Genomic DNA, 17,421 nt, shown 5'->3' on the forward strand with positions numbered 1-17,421 from the left:
ATAAAGTACTGAGGATGCCATCTCTCCCCAATCCCAGGTCCTAAAGTCTAAGACAGTAGCGCAAACTAATGCTGCCAGATACAGGAAAAATTTTTTTGATTCGATTCAGCCCTATTGAATTGGTTTTTCAATTCGATTTTCCTGCCCAGTTGGGTGATTTTTTTTTCAAAACTCCTGGTGGGTTTTATAGCTTTTTCACCCCCTTTGGCTTCTCCTAACCACACTGGCACTGTGGTGTAAATAAAATAAAGAAACAAAAAGGACTTTTCCTCTCTCTGTTAAATCCTAGCTCACGTTTGCAGTCCAACACCAGCTCTGGCAGGATACACATTTCAAATCTGACATATTATAATCACAAAACAGAAAATAAAATTAATTTTTCTACCTTTTGTTGTCTGGTTATATTTCAAATCTTGTTGGTCCAAGGCTCTGGTTTTCTTCTGATAACTTGCTTGCCAGGGTCTCCTTCTTTCTGCATGCTAACCATCCATCTGCCAACTCTGTCCTCCCTTTCCATTTCCCTTCCCTTCCCAGGAAGTCTGGTATCTTTCCTTTTTTTCATCTCCCTCCACAGATCCACCTTTTCTTAAATACCCTTTCATCCGGCATCTCTCCCTCCTTCCCCACCACCCCAGAGTCCACCATCTCTCCCTTTCTTTTCCTAATTACCCTCCTATCCAGTATTTCTATCCCTCCTCCACACCATCCCTTTCTGTTCCTTCCCTCCCTAAATCCCATGGTCCATCATCTCTCTCCCTCTCCTCTATTTTCAGACCCATTATTTCTCCCCCCCCCCCTAAGTTTGGCATATGCACGTCTCTTTGAACACCCCCTTCCCTCCGTGTACTTCTGAATCATGGTCCCCCCCAAAGGCCTGTCCCCCCTTAAAGGTCTGCCTGTCCCCCACTTGAAGGCCTGTCCCCCACTTGAAGGCCTGTCCCACCCCCTTGTAGCTTCTCCCCCCCCTTGTAGGCCTGTCCCCCCTTGAAGGCCTGTCCCGCCTTTCCCCCCCTTGAAGGCCTGTCCCACCCCCTTGTAGGCCTGTCCCCCCTTGAAGGACTGCCTGCCTGCCTTTGCACTCCCTTGAAGGCCTGCACTCCCTTGAAGGCCTGCCTGCCTTTCCCCCCTTGAAGGCCTGCACCCCTTGAAGGTCTGCACCCCCCCCGAAGGCCTGTCCCCCCTTGAAGGCCTGCCTGCCTGTCACCCCCCTCCCCCAAGAAAGCCTGCCTGCCCGCCCGCCCCACCCTGAAGGCCTGATGCCCCGACTCACCCCGAAGGACCACTCGCCCCCCTGGCCTCCCCGCACCACCTATGAAGCAACCACAGCAGGACCGTGAAGTCAGCGTCAGCGATCCCTGCGCTGCTTCCTGCGCCACGGTCCCGCCCCTCCTCTGACGTCAGAGGAGGGGCAGGATTGCGGCGCATGAAGCAGCGCCTAAGCAGCGCAGGGATCGCTGACGCTGACTTCGCGATCCTGCTGCGGGCTGCTTCACAGGTGGTGCAGGAAGGTCAGTGGGGCGAGCGGTCCTTCGGGGGTGGGGGGGACTGAACGGCAAGGCCGGGAGCACCCCCTTAGGGCTGGCACCCGGGGCGCACCGCCCCCCCCCTTGGTACGCCACTGCTACTCTTGACTGCTAATGTAATTTGAAAGTCTTTCTGCAATATCGCTGTCTGTGTACAGTCTCTTCCTCTGTAAACAGCTCTGAACTGCTGTGGTATTGCGGTATACAAAATAAAGTTTATTATTACTAGTGTTTAAGCCCGTTACATTAACGGGTGCTAGAATAGATGTGTCTTTCTTTCTGTCTCTTTGTCTCCTTAGCTGCTGTCTGTCTTTCTTCTCGCTCTTTGGCCTTTGTCTGTGTCTTTCTTTCTGTCTCTCTCCCTGGCCCCCTGCCTATTTCTCTCTGGACCCCTGAGCAAACCAAGATTGCTGCCTGCTCCCCAGCACACCCCTCCCCCAAAGCAGCCCCTTTTCCCTCTCCTGCTCCACTTCCCTGTGCAGCAGTAGCAGCCGGACACCTTGTATCACCTTGAAGGACACCCTCCTGCCGTTGCTCTCACCACCGCACGAGCCGCATGCCACGCATGGAACCACAAATCACGGCGGCAGGGATCACGCCGTTTCAACTGTGCATGCGCAGGTTAGGGTTTTATTATAGAAGATTATTATTATTTAATAGTCGGTGCAAATAATTGACAATTAGTACCTTGTAACCAATGTAAATTGCCCTTAATTGGATGTTAGGCATCTAACTTGGTAGCTGCCTACCATTTTCAGGTAGGCACCTAGTGCAAGGCATCAATCACAAAGTAGGCATAGTTAGGGGGTGGATCATGGGTATGTTTTGCATGTAGGTGCCTGTTTTGGACTTAGGCGCCATTAGTCACCTAACTTAGATGCAGGAATTTAGGTTAAGAAACCCCTGGCATAAATACGGTAAGCCTAAAAATTAGGATGCCTAGCAACACCTAAAGCCGCTTAGGCGGCACTAGGCATGATTCTGTAAAGTGGGCCTAACTTTTATAGAATCATGCTTAGCGCTGCATTAGTCGGTGCCTAATTTTTATGTGCCATATATACTGTAGAATTGGGCCCTAAGGCCCTGATTCTGCAAAGTGCATCCCGATTGTAGGCAGCTGTAGGCATCCTGCAGCTGTCTAATTAGCCAATCGGGAGGCATGTTTTCTAAAAAAGTGCTCCCCAGGCAGGCCGCCTATATTGAAGGTGCCTACGGGAGCCTAGGGAGGCCCACAAGCCCGTCTAAGCTCACCTAAGGCTAGGCGGTAGTCTTAGGCGAACCTAGGCGGCCCTGCACGTCTCCCTAGCAGAGCAGGAGATGCTTACAATGTAAGCTAGCAAAATGCTGACCTACATGGTAAGTAGACGTGGCCGCTATACTTTATCGTGGCAAGGGATCTCCCTGCCGTGATTAGTATAGCAGCTACAGCCGTCAGTCTCCCCAACCTTCCCCCCCAACGTTCGCAGCAAGAGGGTGCCAAACCCCTCCTGTTGAAAGAACCCACCCCCCTCCAAAGATCACTGGCAGGAGGGAACCCAACACCTCCAGCCGGACCACCCCAACGACCCCCCCCCAAACAAAATGCTCTAACCGCCTTCCCCAGATCCCCCCCCCCAATGGCCTTTCCGAAGATCGCAGCAGGAGGATGCCCAATCCCTCCTGCCAGACCCCCCCACCCCGGAACCCCCTCAAGCTTACCGCCAAGTTGTCCGGACGGGTCTTTGCACCGTCCGGCCAGCAGGCCCGCCTCTGTCCAAATGAGGTGGGCCTGACCCTCCCCTGCCCAACCCACAGGATCCTAGGGCCTGATTGGCCCAAGTGCCTAAGGCCCCTCCCGCTATAGGAAGAGCCTTAGGTGCTTGGGCAAATCAGGCCCTAGGATCCTGTGGGTTGGGCAGGAGAGGGACAGAGGCGGGCCTGCTGGCCGGACGGTGCAAAGACCTGTCCGGCCAACTTGGCAGTAAGCTTGAGGGGGGGTTCCGGGGTAGGGCATTCATTGGAGGGGGGGTCCGGCAGGAGGGGTTGGGCACCCTCTTGCCGGCGATCTTTGGGGGGTGGAGGCGTTGAGAGGTCTGGCAGGAGGGGTCGGGTACTCTCCTGCCGGCAATTTTTTTGGGGGCCGGTGATCTTCAGGGAGGCTGTTGGGGGGGGGTCTGGGGAGGGCGATTAGGACATTTTATTGGGAGGGGTCATTGGGGGGGGCCCAGCTGGATAGATTGGGTACCCTCCTGCTGGCGATCTTTGGGGGGCAGGTTCTTTCGGCAGGAGGGGTTGGGCACCCTCCTGCCATGAACGTCAAAGGGGGGGTTGGGTTAGACTGGCAGCCGTAGTTGTGGCCGCTATACTAATCGCAGCAGGGAAATCCCTTGCCTCGATAAAGTATAGCGGCCGCATCTAAACTCTAAACAAAAATCCGATTCTGTAACCGGTGTCTGCAACATGGATGTCGGTTATAGAATCGGGTTTACTTTGGGCGGGTCTTGTTCCGATTCTGTATAGGACGCCTGGGACAGGCTTCCTGTACAGAATCCCGGCCTAAATGCCTTCACTTTTCTCATTGGTCTTTGCCAGTTTACAGTACATTTAGAATACAATGGGTGAGGAGTGTCCTAGTGGTAGAGCTGCTGCCTCAGCCCTGAGGTTGTGGGATCAAATATCGGTGATGGCTCATTGTGACCCTGGCCAAGTCATTTAATCCTCCATTGCCACAGGTACAAAATACGTACCTGTGTATATATCTAAACCATCTTGATTGTGTAACCACAAAAAAGCAATATACAAGTCCCATTCCCTTATAAAGTGTACATGCAATTGTTAAATCTCTGGCTTGGAATGACTTGAGTTTCCATCTAAGAGAGATTGTATCTCAAAATGTCTAATTTATAGCATGCTTCCTACAGACACAGAAGAGACAGCAGCTATAATTTTTGTTTTGTCAGTCCATAGATCTAACTATGATTGCAAGTATTTTACAAATTGTCTCTTGGCATTGTGCCATACAGCTCTTTTGAGGCATGGTGCTGTTCCAAACAAAATATTGCCTGCTATGCTTTATTGTATAATAGACCTGTGCAGTCTTTTGGACTGAGCTTAGACAAGGAAACAGGATTTTCTTTCATTTCATAGCTAGTGTTCTTTATATGTATGGTTATCTCCATTCCCATGTTCTTTTTTTTTTTTTTTTAGGGGAAATGATTTTATTTTTTTTTTTTATATATATTCTTTATTCATTTTCAAGATTACATTAAGTGTTAAAATATATTCAATCACATAAACAATAAATACATCACTTAGAAATAATCATTAACACATCTCACAAATTCTTATCCCCATCCCTATCCCAACCCATATATTCCATTATCATATAAAACATGTAATAATAAAATCCCCCCCTCCCTGCACCTTAAATTAACAAATAAATATAAGGGAACCAATTTTGAATTAATCTTTACAATACTTCGTTAATGGTTTCCACACATCCTGAAACTTTTTATGTTTAAATTTGTTTATTGATTTTACAATAAAAGCAGAAATTCACAAGTCAAACATTTTCATCCCCCCTCCCTCCCCCTCCCTCATCCCAACACCCCACCCCCCCAACTCCCTTCTAGAACAACAAGTATCCTCCAGCAGACAATATTTTACGGGTTCAACAGGTTACTTCGGGCTCTGTGAGTCAACGTTAACCAAAAAGGTTCCCAAATAGAACAAAATGCATGACCTCCAGGAGATTCCAGGGAAGTCAAAGACATTCGCTCCAGTGATGCTTGTCGAAGCATCAGAATTCTCCAGAATGATACCGTTGGTGGGTCTGCAGTTATCCAATTATGTAGTATGGTTTTTTTTCCCATGAGGAAAGTCTGGGCCATAAAGCCTCGAAAACCCTTCGGGGGCCCCCGGGGAAGTGAGTCCATCGTATAATAACCCCGCTGTACTGCAATAAACCTTTCCATTTTATATATATGGCATAGAGTTCCACCAGAAGCTATAATTTAATCTCCTCCAATCCTTCCAATTAAATGTGATCTGCTGAATGGCAACTCCAGTCATTATAAGTAATAATTTATTGTTATTTGCAGAAATCTGACTTTTTGCTCTCATTTCCATACCAAATACAGTGGTGCCTCACACAACGGACGCCTTGCACAGCGCACGCTGCGCACAACGAACTTTATGTCTTGATTCGTACAACGAACTTCGTTTCACACAACGAAGTCGCCCGAGCTGCATCCTTCCGCGCAGGCACTGCGCTTAACTGCCCTCTCTCCGCCTGGCTCCCTCTTGCCCCCCCGACTCCCCGACACGATCAGGGCAAAAAGGAGCCCAAGCCCTCTTGCCCCGCCGATTCCCCAACTCCCCGACAATATCGGGCCAGGAGGGAGCCCAAGTCCTCCTGGCCACGGCGACCCCCTAACCCCACCCTGCACTACATTACGGGCAGGAGGGATCCCAGGCCCTCCTGCCCTCGACGCAAACCCCCACTCCCCCCAACGACCGCCCCCCCCAAGAACCTCCGACCGCCCCCCCAGCCGACCCGCGACCCCCCTGGCCGACCCCCACGACACCCCCAACCCCCTTCCCCGTACCTTTCTGTAGTTGGCCGGACAGACGGGAGCCAAACCCGCCTGTCCGGCAGGCAGCCAACGATGGAATGAGGCCGGATTGGCCCATCCGTCCCAAAGCTCCGCCTACTGGTGGGGCCTAAGGCGCCTGGGCCAATCAGAATAGGCTCGGGAGCCTTAGGTCCCTCCTGGGGGCGGGGCCTGAGGCACATGGGCCCAACCCGACCATGTGCCTCAGGCCCTGCCCCCAGGAGGGACCTAAGGCTCCCGGGCCTATTCTGATTGGCCCAGGCACCTTAGGCCCCACCAGTAGGCGGAGCTTTGGGACGGATGGGCCAATCCGGCCTCATTCCGTCGATGGCTGCCTGCCGGACAGGCGGGTTTGGCTCCCGTCTGTCCGGCCAACTACAGAAAGGAAGGGGGTTGGGGGTGTCGTGGGGGTCGGCCAGGGGGGTCGCGGGTCGGCTGGGTCGGAGGTTCTTGGGGGGGGCGGTCGTTGGGGGGGGGGGGGGTTTGCGTCGAGGGCAGGAGGGTCTGGGATCCCTCCTGCCCGTAATGTAGTGCAGGGTGGGGTTAGGGGGTCGCCGTGGCCAGGAGGACTTGGGCTCCCTCCTGGCCCGATATTGTCGGGGAGTTGGGGAATCGGCGGGGCAAGAGGGCTTGGGCTCCCTTTTGCCCCGATCGTGTCGGGGAGTCGGGGGGGCAAGAGGGCTTGAGCTCCCTCTTGCCCCGATCGTGTCGGGGAGTCGGGGGGGCAAGAGGGCTTGAGCTCCCTCTTGCCCCGATCGTGTCGGGGGTGCCAGGGACCACACGGAGTCACCCACCGTACCACCCGATTCGGGTAAGCGCAGGTATCGGTGGGTGGCTTATTTGCGGGGGGGTGCCTTATTTTACATTTTTTTCTAAAAAGGGGGGGCTGTCTTATTTGATGGCCCTGCCTTATCATCGGGGAAACACGGTAGAAAAAAAAAAAAAATGAACAGTCCCAGTTTTTGCCGCTGAGACTCTGCCCTCTCTCACTGTAAAATTAGACTCTACTTAGTCTGTCTTTAAATTTAAAAAATGTGTGTTGTTTAAAAAACAATTATGTTTTTAGATGTATCTAAATAAAAATAATAACCAAAAATTTATCTTTTTTTATGTCATCTTAGCATATTTTATGCTACAGAACGAATTATTTTTTTTAACATGTATTGTTATGGGAAAACGCGTTTCACATAACGAACTTTTCGCATAACAAACTTGCTCCTGGAACGAATTAAGTTCGTTGTGTGAGGCACCACTGTATCACAGTATCATAGGATAATGCCACCGGGTTATCTAATAAATTATTAATTTGGTCCCAAATTGATTTCCAAAAATTCATAATAAATGGGCAATGAAACAATAAATGATCTAAAGTTCCTGCTTCTAAATGACAATGCCAACATCTATTAGACAAAGAACTATCTATTTTTTGTAATCTAACAGGGGTCCATAACATTCCCATGTTCTTGACAAGCTGGCAAGCCAGTTTACTTTCACTCTGCTACGTTCTCATTTATATGGTGACTGATCTCTAGGTAGCCAGCAGGAAATCATTTAGCAATGAATGGTGATATGGGAGAGAACCACCATTAGTTTGTAGATGAGCTGCTTAAACCCAGAACACTGGTGCTGTACTCTACATTCTAGCAGATCTAGTCTGATCAGATTTGTGATGGACTTTGAATGTTTTTCAGAGAGCTATGTTCGTGAGGAGCTAGATAAACTACAAGTAGACAAAGCAATCTCCAGCCATGCTACATGGGCATATCATGCCTCTAGGGACTAGGGCTTACGCGCATCTGTGAAACTGAAAGCTATGCTGCCGGTAGTTTCACTACCAGCAGGGTCTCCTAAAGCAGACGGGTTTCAGCGAAGATGTCAGACCAACAATGTACCACCCATCTGGGCAGCAGCAGAAGGGGAGTGTTGGAGGCGGTTAGTCACATTTGACGACTACAAAACCTTCCGAAAAAATCAAAACCCTACTCTTCAAAAAATTCATCCAAAAATCTTAACCCTCATCACCATACCTCCAGATAATTCCCCCCTAAAAAAAAACACCCCAAAACACCTACCAAGTAAACAGATCCCTGAAATGCATAGTAATCTTACCTACTCTAACTGTAATCTATTTACTTAAATCACTAGTTCTGCATTTTCAATTTACCTCCAACTCTGAAGTTCCCCTCGGAATCTATCCAGCTATCTCTCCTCTGTTATTAAAAAAAAAAAATGTATCTTCACTGGAAAATGTCCAGTCAAATCTTTTCTAATCCGCCTTGAACTGCAAGGTATAGGCGGAATAGAAATCCGTAATGTAATGTTGATGTGACAACATTGAATTTACTCGTATACTGCGCAGAACAAGGGCCCGGCAATCTACTTCTGTATTTTGCCATGAAAACTTGATATCATTATCAAATCGCTAGGACTTTAACTCAAGTTGATAGCAATGGGATGCTTCTATGAATACTGAAAACCTGACAGGCTTGTGGTCCTCCAGGACAGGGTTGGGAACCACTGATGTAGGGGGTTAGAGATGAGATGCAGGAAAGCAAGGATTGGGGGGTTTGAGACCCATTGTTGGTGTCTGTAGGGACTGCTTTTGTTTTAGATATTCCCCCAGCTGCTGCAAGGTGCTAGATATGAGTGTGTGGCATGCCATGGCCATTTGGATTGTTGGCTGCCTTCGCCCCTCCTCCAAGTCATCCCATTGTTTGGGGTTCTGGGGGGTGCCGTTACACTAGAGGGAAGATGCTGTGTACTAAGGACCTAATGAGAGACAAAGAGGTTTCAAGGTTGCTGTGTGTGAGTACTTACATTCAGCACTGGATGGTGTTAGGATCCTCCCAGCGTACATGCCTACAACAGCACTGCAGTGACCCCAAGTCTCTGTACACCCTAAAGCACCTGCAAGACACAAATTGTTGGAGAAAGAGGTCAGGTAATGAACCTTCTTGGCTTCAGGTACATGATTATATATTGGGACAGTTTGTGCAATGCTCCTCCCATGGCCTGGGACAGATGGTAACAGGTTGCTTGCAGGGAGGACTATGGGGGCAATTGTGGGTTGTGAGTTGGGGTAAGACTGGGTCCCAAGAATGGCATGGTGGCTCTTGTTTGGAACATTTGCACTGTTGGTGGAGAAAGAGGGGGAAGAAAGGAGTCTTACATCTGCAAGACTCCCTCATGTTAGCAGGGCACAAGTAGAGAAGGGGGACCATGGATTATGTTTTGCACAGTGGTGTCGTTGTCTTTGGGTGGACAAGAACAGTTATATATTGGAGCCACACCCTGCCTGTGTCTGGTGCTTGCGTATAAGCATTGTTGTGATCCTGGGGGGGGGGGGCACTTTCACCTGTGTAGGCTGCTTTGAATGGCTCTCCAGGCCCTCATGGACATACTGAGGAGGGGCAGGTGATGGTTGATGGTGGTATTTAAATATGTGTCTCCTGTTGCAAAGGCACAGCAGTACCAGGGCTTCCATCTCCCTGTGGGGAGTAATTAAGCTCTTTCCTGATGGACATGCTCTTATCTCTCCTATCTATATAAACATAGAAACATGTGACAAATGACCTATCCATTCTGCCCATCCATAGCATCCACTATCTCCTCCTCTCCTTAACAGATCCCACATGCCTGTCCCACTCTTTCTTGAATTCAGACAGTCTTTGTATCCAGCACCTCTACAGGGAGACTATTCCACACATCTAACATCCTTTTTTTAAAAAAAGTATTTCTTTAGATTATTCCTGAGCCTATCACCTCTCAACTTCATCCTATGCCATCCCATTCTGGAGCTTCCTTTCAAGTCAAAGAGATTTGCCTCATGTACATTAATGCCACATAGGTATTTAAACGGCTCTATCATATCTCCCCTCTCCTGCCTTTCCTCCAAAGTATACATATTGAGATATTTAAGTCTGTTTCCATACACCTTATGATTAAGACCACTGACCATTTTAGTAGCCTTCCTCTGGACCAATTCCACCCGGTTTATATCTTTTGAAGATCGGTCTCCAGAATTGTACACAATATTCTAAATGAGGTCTCGCTAGAGTCTTATACAGAGGCATCAATACTTCCTTTTTCCTGCTAGCCATACCTCTGTCTATGCATCCTTCTAGCTTTCGCTGTCTCATTTTCAACCTGTTTGGCCACATTTAGATCATCGTACCCGAGTCCCGCTCCTCTTTCATGCACAAAAATTCTTCACCCTTTAAACTGTACAGTTCCCTCAGGTTTTTGTTGCTCCTTTCTCTCCTGCCTCTATCTCTACCTCTCTTCTTACCCCTTTCTCTCTATCTGTCTTTCTATCTATCTCCACCTCTCCCACTTATAGTCTGCTCTGCAAACCCTCTGTCAAACCCTGCCGTGTTTTCTTCCTTCTCTGAAATCACAAAAGAGGAAACTGCACATTCTTCTTTCCTTCTCCAAACTCACTACTTTTTTTTCTGATCCCATCTCCACCCATCTACTGATCACTATCTCTCCTACTGTCATCCCCTCTATCTGCTCTATCTTCAACCTGTCGCTCTCAACTGCGACTGTACCCTATGTTTTCAAACATGCCATAGTTATGTTGCTCCTCCAAAAACCCTCACTGGACCGTTCCTTCTCCTTTAACTATAACCCTGTCTCCCACCTCCCCTTCTTATCCAAAACTACCTGAACATACTGTTCACTGCCATTGTTTTAACTTTTTTTTTATCTCAAACTCTGCTCGATCCTTCAACTGGGTTTTCGCCCTCTTCATTCTATGGAAACTGCCCTTACTAGAGTCTTCAATGACTTATTCCTGACCAAATCTAAAGGCTTCTTTTCCATCCTCATTGATCCATGGCTTTTGATACTGTAATCATTGCCTCCTCATCAATATGCTGTCCTTGCTTGGGTTTCAGGGATCTGTTATTGCATGGTTTTCTTTCTTTCCCATCACACTTTTAGCATAGGTTCTAGAGAGGATCCTCTGTCGTAGCCATTTTCCTCCTAAACCCACCTCTCCCCTTCCTCCATTTCTAAGGGTAATGCTTTAATTTTCCCTCTCTCTCTCTTCAGCTTGCAACCTCAGGGTCTTCTTTGACTCATCTCTTTCCTTCTCTTTGCATATTTAACAGATTACTCACAGTACTAGGTTCCTTATGCAATTGGTTTTGAATATATCACGAGGGAAAGACCTCAGAAGCCTGCACCATACACAGAATATTCAATTCTTGTGATGGTTTAACTCCGCAGGACAGGTTCTCTATCATAGGTCACAAAACCCTCTGCACACCGATTACCAAATTTACTTTCTGGTATATTTATCAATTTTTCTTTATAAAGCACTCGGTGTGTAAGAATGTAATGCACTTATCTGGTTAAAGAATAAGGCCCCACAACTGTGAGTTGTGTGTTGCATTTAAGAGGTCCTTTACCATTTTTGTTTCAAGTAGTGAGTCAATATTTAACAGATTGCCAAAACCTGTCATTTCTTTCTCTACAATATCGCTAAAATACAGCCTTTCTTTTGAGCATACTGCCAAGACCCTCGCCCATGCTCTCATTAGCCATCACCTAGACTACTGCACCTTGCTTTTCACTGGTCTTCTACTAAGCCATCTCGTTCTCTTCAATATGTTCAAAATTTTGCTGCACGCTTTATATTACGCTAAGCTGCAATGCTCATAGTACCCCCCTCCTCAAATCACTTCACCAGCTCTCTGTCCGTTTCCACATACAGTTCAAACTCCTCTTACTGACCTAGAAGTGTATCCACTCTGCAGCTCTTCAGTATCTCTCCTTTCTTATCTCTCCCTATACCCCATCCTGGAAACTCCAATAGATGGGTAAGTCTCTCTCTTATCTGTACCCTTCTCCTTTTTTGCCAAGTCCCAACTCTGTCCCTTCTACTTTGCTGTGTGATATGCCTGGAACAAGCTGCCTGACTCAATACGTCAGGCTCCATCTCTGGCAATATTCAAATCCATGCTGAAAACCCACTTTTTTGAAGCTGCATTTAAGTCCTAAAACCATCCCACTTTTAAAGATCTCTTTGTCATTCCCTCTATAGTCCCCTACCCTATCTACGTTTTGGTGTCAGTCATAATTAGATCGTATGTATCTTACGGGCCGCATCAAGGCGGAGGAAGATATCATCTTTTTCAAGGGTCCCACGACAACAAGAGGGCATCCGTTGAAAATCAGGGGCGGGAAACTACGAGGTGACACCAGGAAATTCTTTTTCACTGAAAGAGTGGTTGATCGCTGGAATAGTCTTCCACTACAGGTGATTGAGGCCAGCAGCGTGCCTGATTTTAAGGCAAAATGGGATCGGCACATGGGATCTATTCACAGGGCAAAGGTAGGGGAGGGACATTAAGGTGGGCAGACTGGATGGGCCGTGGGCCCTTATCTGCCGTCTATTTCTATGTTTCTATGTTATGCTCTTTCAAGCAGGGACTCTATTGTGTGTTTAATGTATAGTGCTGCATGCATCTGGTAGCACTACAGAAATAATAAATAGTAGTAGTAATTATTTATCTATCTCTTCTATTTTCTCACATTCTCTCCTACCTTCATACTCTGTCTCGTTCTATCCTGACTCTACTATTCTCCTCCTCTCTATCTCCTCACTCCCATTCCTACCTGTTTGCTTTTCCATCCTTGAAGGGCTGTATCTACAAGAGATTCCTTGATAGATCATTATCATTCCAAGCAGGCAAATGGAATAAATGGTTAACCAACTTCATTTCAAATGTACCCTCCTACCAAATCTTCAGAAAATCAATTAAAACCTATCTCTTTGATAAATTTCTCTGACTTCTTTCCTGTCTTGTTATATCTTTGAAATGCTCTCGGTTAAATCCTGACTACTCTTGGCTTGTTAATGTAATTCAAAAGTCTTTTTATTTTTTATTTTTGTAGCATCACTGTCTGTATACAGTCTCTTCCTCTGTAAACAGCTCTGAACTGCTTGTGGTATTGCTGTATACAAAAATAAAGTTGTTATTTCTCCATTATATATACATTTTCAAGACATTGCGGGAACGTCATTTTGCTGTGGTGGAAACAATGACTGTCTGAATTCAAGAAAGCTTGGGACAGGCATGTGGCATCTCTTAGGGATAGAAAGTGCTAGTGGATGCTGCAGATGGCAGATTGGATAAGCCATTTTGCCTTTATCTGCTATAGCTGACATTCTCTATACACAGTTTCCGTATTTTTGACACGCAGTGACGTTTATCAGTGAATAGTGATACTTTCTCTCTATCGATTTTGCAGCCATTTATCTCATTGAATTTTGAAAAACACCACAAGTATAAGGTGTTTTTGATTTTAGATGTTACATTTTGGATGTCTATTCCCGTACTTATATTGAAAATGCTCCTTTATACATCTCAAAGATAGTCACAGATTAGTTAGTCCAATTACCATTGTATTGTTTTGAGTCTTATTTTTGCATATTCAAGTAAACTAACATGGCAACCATAGTAGTTTGTTTTGATTGTCACAGAAATCAAGGCTGCATCTTATAAAACCTATGGCAAAATCAAATTCTGAACTATAATGCACTACAAATTGTGCTTTCTGTAAGAATAACAAGAGCTTTATATTTTTTTTGGACTTATTTTCTATACACATGTTAAAGGTTGACAAGTGAATAAGTGCCTCTCCTTTAGGATAATCACGTTGCAGTATCACAGATCATCAGCTCAATGCAAGACTGACTTTTGTAAATCCCTGAAGATATCCCTTGTCATAGAGATGAAAAATGTATACAGTACCATAAAATAATCAAGGCCAGTTGGAGTTACTAAATTTTGGATACAATGCATCTCTTTAATATTTGGCTGCTCTTTCAGAATACTAAATTTTGCTAAAAATAAAATACATTTCAAGAAGAATTTCTGTGCATTACAAAAGGGAAGTCTATCTATATCTGGCTACAAATAGACTAAAGTTTTATAAAGAGGAATAAACTACATAATCTTACTAGCAAAGCCTAAAAAATATATAGAATATAGCCAGAAAACAGGGTAAGCACATCATCAATTATATCAATTGAGCAGTGTATCACTAACTGTGTGCCCCGTAGGATTCCAGGTGTGCTCCGAGATGCCAGGGCTGGCTGACTGCATACAGGATATGCCTCTCATGGTGAGAGACATGTCCTGTAGTCAGTCAGCTGGCATGATACCTCTCCTTCTCGCCGGTGCCTCTGCTCTTTTGCCTCACCTCTCCTTCACCCCCCCCCCCCCCTCGGCGGTAATAGGAGGCTCAGGGCCATAGCTAGAAGACATCTGCGCATGCAAGGACATCAACACGATGACATCACATATGCACATGATATCGCATCAATGCCTGCACATTTCAGAGTGCCCTCCAGCCACAGCCTCGATTAGTGTGCCAGCAGCTTAAAGTTTGTGACACACTGCAATAGACTGTACAAGTTTCAAATAGTGGAGGAAATAAGACCTCGGATATCTTGCTCCAACAAGTCCCAACTTCATGAGACTGAATATATTTTATATAGGAGCTTCTCCAGTCATTGGTCAAAAAAACTCCACTTTAAGTATATCGCTGTATTGCAGTCTTCAAACAAATGTGTCTAAGTACAGTTTTCATAGATACAATCCCATATCACTCAGAGCTTACAGCTATAATGGCTGAAATAAAGCAAAGTCCAGCTGTATTCTTTATCTCGCATTCACAAAAAAAGCCCAACACCAGCCGTGTTTCACCTCCAGCTTTATTAAGGTCTGCAGCATTGATTCTCCATCAGCAGTCTTCACCTAACACAAAATTTTTCACCCTCACTAAAGGATTACACCAAATGGCGTAGACACATTTTTGCTATTTTTTTTTTGAAGATTGCAATAGAGTGATATACTTAAAGTGGAGTTTTTTTTGACAAATGACTAGAGAAGCTCCTATACTGTCTATAAAATATATTCAGTCTCATGAAGTTGGGACTTATTGGAGCAAGAGATCTGAGGTCTTTTTTTTTTTCTCCATTATTTGAAACTTGTGCAGCCCTATTGATATAATTGCTGCACTAAAATAGCCGATGCGCCCAATAGCAGGAGAGATGCCCTCTCTCTCCTGCTGCACTAAAATACCTGATGCGACCATCCCGCCACTGACCTGACCGCCCCCCCTCCCCACAGCAGGAGAGATGCCCACTCTCCCCTGCTTTCAAGTGACCCCCTCCCCCATCTCTGCTGCCCCCCCCCCCTCCCCTTACCTCATATAGATGAGCCGGAGGGATGTGGACACTCCTCCAGCTGCTGCTGCTGTGTCGTCTAAAATGGGAATTCTCCTTCCTGGAGCATCTTGGGATGCACTAGGGAGGGGCCTGAGGCTCTGATTGGCCCAAGTTATTTAAGGGGGGATTGCGTCTGGGATTTTAGGGCAGCGGGAGAGTGTGAACATCTCTCCTGCTGTTGTGTTTTGTTGGGTTTTCTTTACAGCGCTGATAGTGTTTTTTCTGCGCATGTGCCCATCGCTATCACCGGTAATGGGCACATGCAAATTTAGCGAATCTTCACTGCTGTTCGCTGACCTCATTTGCAAGCGTGGTGTTTTTTTTTTTTTTAAAAGAATGTCTCAAGTTTCTAGATTCGGTATTCAAATGGCTGCATTAGCAGACTGTCGCTTTTTAACGCAGGCTTTTGAGAATCCTGGCCTAGAGTTTGGGCAAGAAAGGAATTGAAGCTACTGGTCTGTAATTAGTTACTACACTGCACGGGATTCTTTTTTATTCTTTAGTATAGGAATAAGAATGATCGCATCTGAAGAATCAGGAAAAACACCAAGTGACAATGCAGTTGTAACCTATTCATATATTGTTGTTCTAAAACTAGGAGGAGAAATCTTCATAAGCTGTGCATCTAGTTTCCATTTTCTTTTTTTTTTTTTTAATTGTAGCAGAAGACTTCCATTTTGACTCATTCATCCAGGCAACAGTATTGCAGAAGTTTTGTGGCTCATCCAGATCTGCACTTATCAATATTTACATGGCCATGACCCCAATCATAAGGCCACAGATAGCGCTTGTCACCCCTTGCAAAAACAAAACAAAACCTCAGGCCAATGACATATTTATGGAGGACCTGTCCAGGTGGTAACACTAAATGTGGGTATCATGATCATGACCCTCCATTTGGGAAGCCTTGCTCCAAATCAGGGATCTCGGTCCCTCCTTGAGGGCCACAATCCAGTTGGGTTTTCAGAATTTCCCCAATGAATATGCATTGAAAGCAGTGCATGCACACAGATCTCGTGCATATTCATTGGGGAAATCCTGAAAACCTGACTGGATTTCGGCCCTCAAAGAGGGACTTTGAGACCCCTGCTCTAAATGCTCTTTGGCAAACCAGAGGCAAGCAACAATATTCTTTTCAGAAAGTAGTATTTTCTTCCTTCCTTTCAAATTAAGTTTTTCCTGATTGTCGATGTATGACCCTTCATATCAGCCACATCTAGGAAGGCTTGCAGATCTTTCAGTCTTAGTCCAGGTTCTATGACTTCATGGATGATTTTCTGGGGGCGATCATGGCAGAACGATTGCTTTTGGATTGAGTCACTATAGTCCAGTGGTCTCAAACTCAAACCCTTTGCCGGGCCACATTTTGGATTTGTAGGTATTTGGAGGGCCTCAGAAAAAAATAGTTAATGTCTTATTAAAGAAATGACAATTTTGCATGATGTAAAACTCTTTATAGTTTATAAATCTTTCCTTTTAGCTAAGTATTAATAATATTGTCATTTATAGCTAAAGAGACATATGATCAAGAAACTGTTTTATTTTACTTTTGTGATTATGATAAACATACCGAGGGCCTCAAAATAGTACCTGGCGGGCCGTGAGTTTGAGACCACTGCTATAGTCTAACTTTTCCCATTTGTAAATGGTGTGTTGGACAAAGGACGGATAAGGATTTGAATATCTAGAACTGGTCTTGTAACCTTGTCCAGACAGATGAGCAACTATTACTCTATTGCACATGTTCCCTGAAATTTAATTTGATTGTGGCCTGATAAGTTTTATTAACTTTCATGGTAAAGACCAGACATAGAACCTTTTGTATCTGTATCTGTATATAGGACCTGATGCTTAGAATCTATCATGCAGATCCACTTTGCAGGTACTTTGGTCATTACTTTGCAGATGGTTGTTCATTACTAAATTATTTTTTATACTGGCCAAATCTTTAAGCTAATCTCAAATTGTCAACCAAGGAATAAAATACTGATCCGCCTCTGAATTTATGTCCACATAGTTATTTATTTATTTTTCATGCGTAACACCTAAGCAGGTTACAACT

The 17,421-nt window shown here is 45.7% G+C and overlaps 1 protein-coding gene across 6 annotated transcripts in view; it reads left to right on the plus strand.

Annotated features, from left to right (window-relative positions):
- Positions 1-17,421, plus strand: part of SORCS2 (sortilin related VPS10 domain containing receptor 2) — a 1,263,434-nt gene that overhangs the window by 615,296 nt on the left and 630,717 nt on the right. The window lies entirely within an intron of this gene.

Source organism: Geotrypetes seraphini, chromosome 1 (genome assembly GCF_902459505.1).
Source record: "Geotrypetes seraphini chromosome 1, aGeoSer1.1, whole genome shotgun sequence".
Classification (NCBI taxonomy): Eukaryota; Metazoa; Chordata; class Amphibia; order Gymnophiona; family Dermophiidae; genus Geotrypetes; species Geotrypetes seraphini.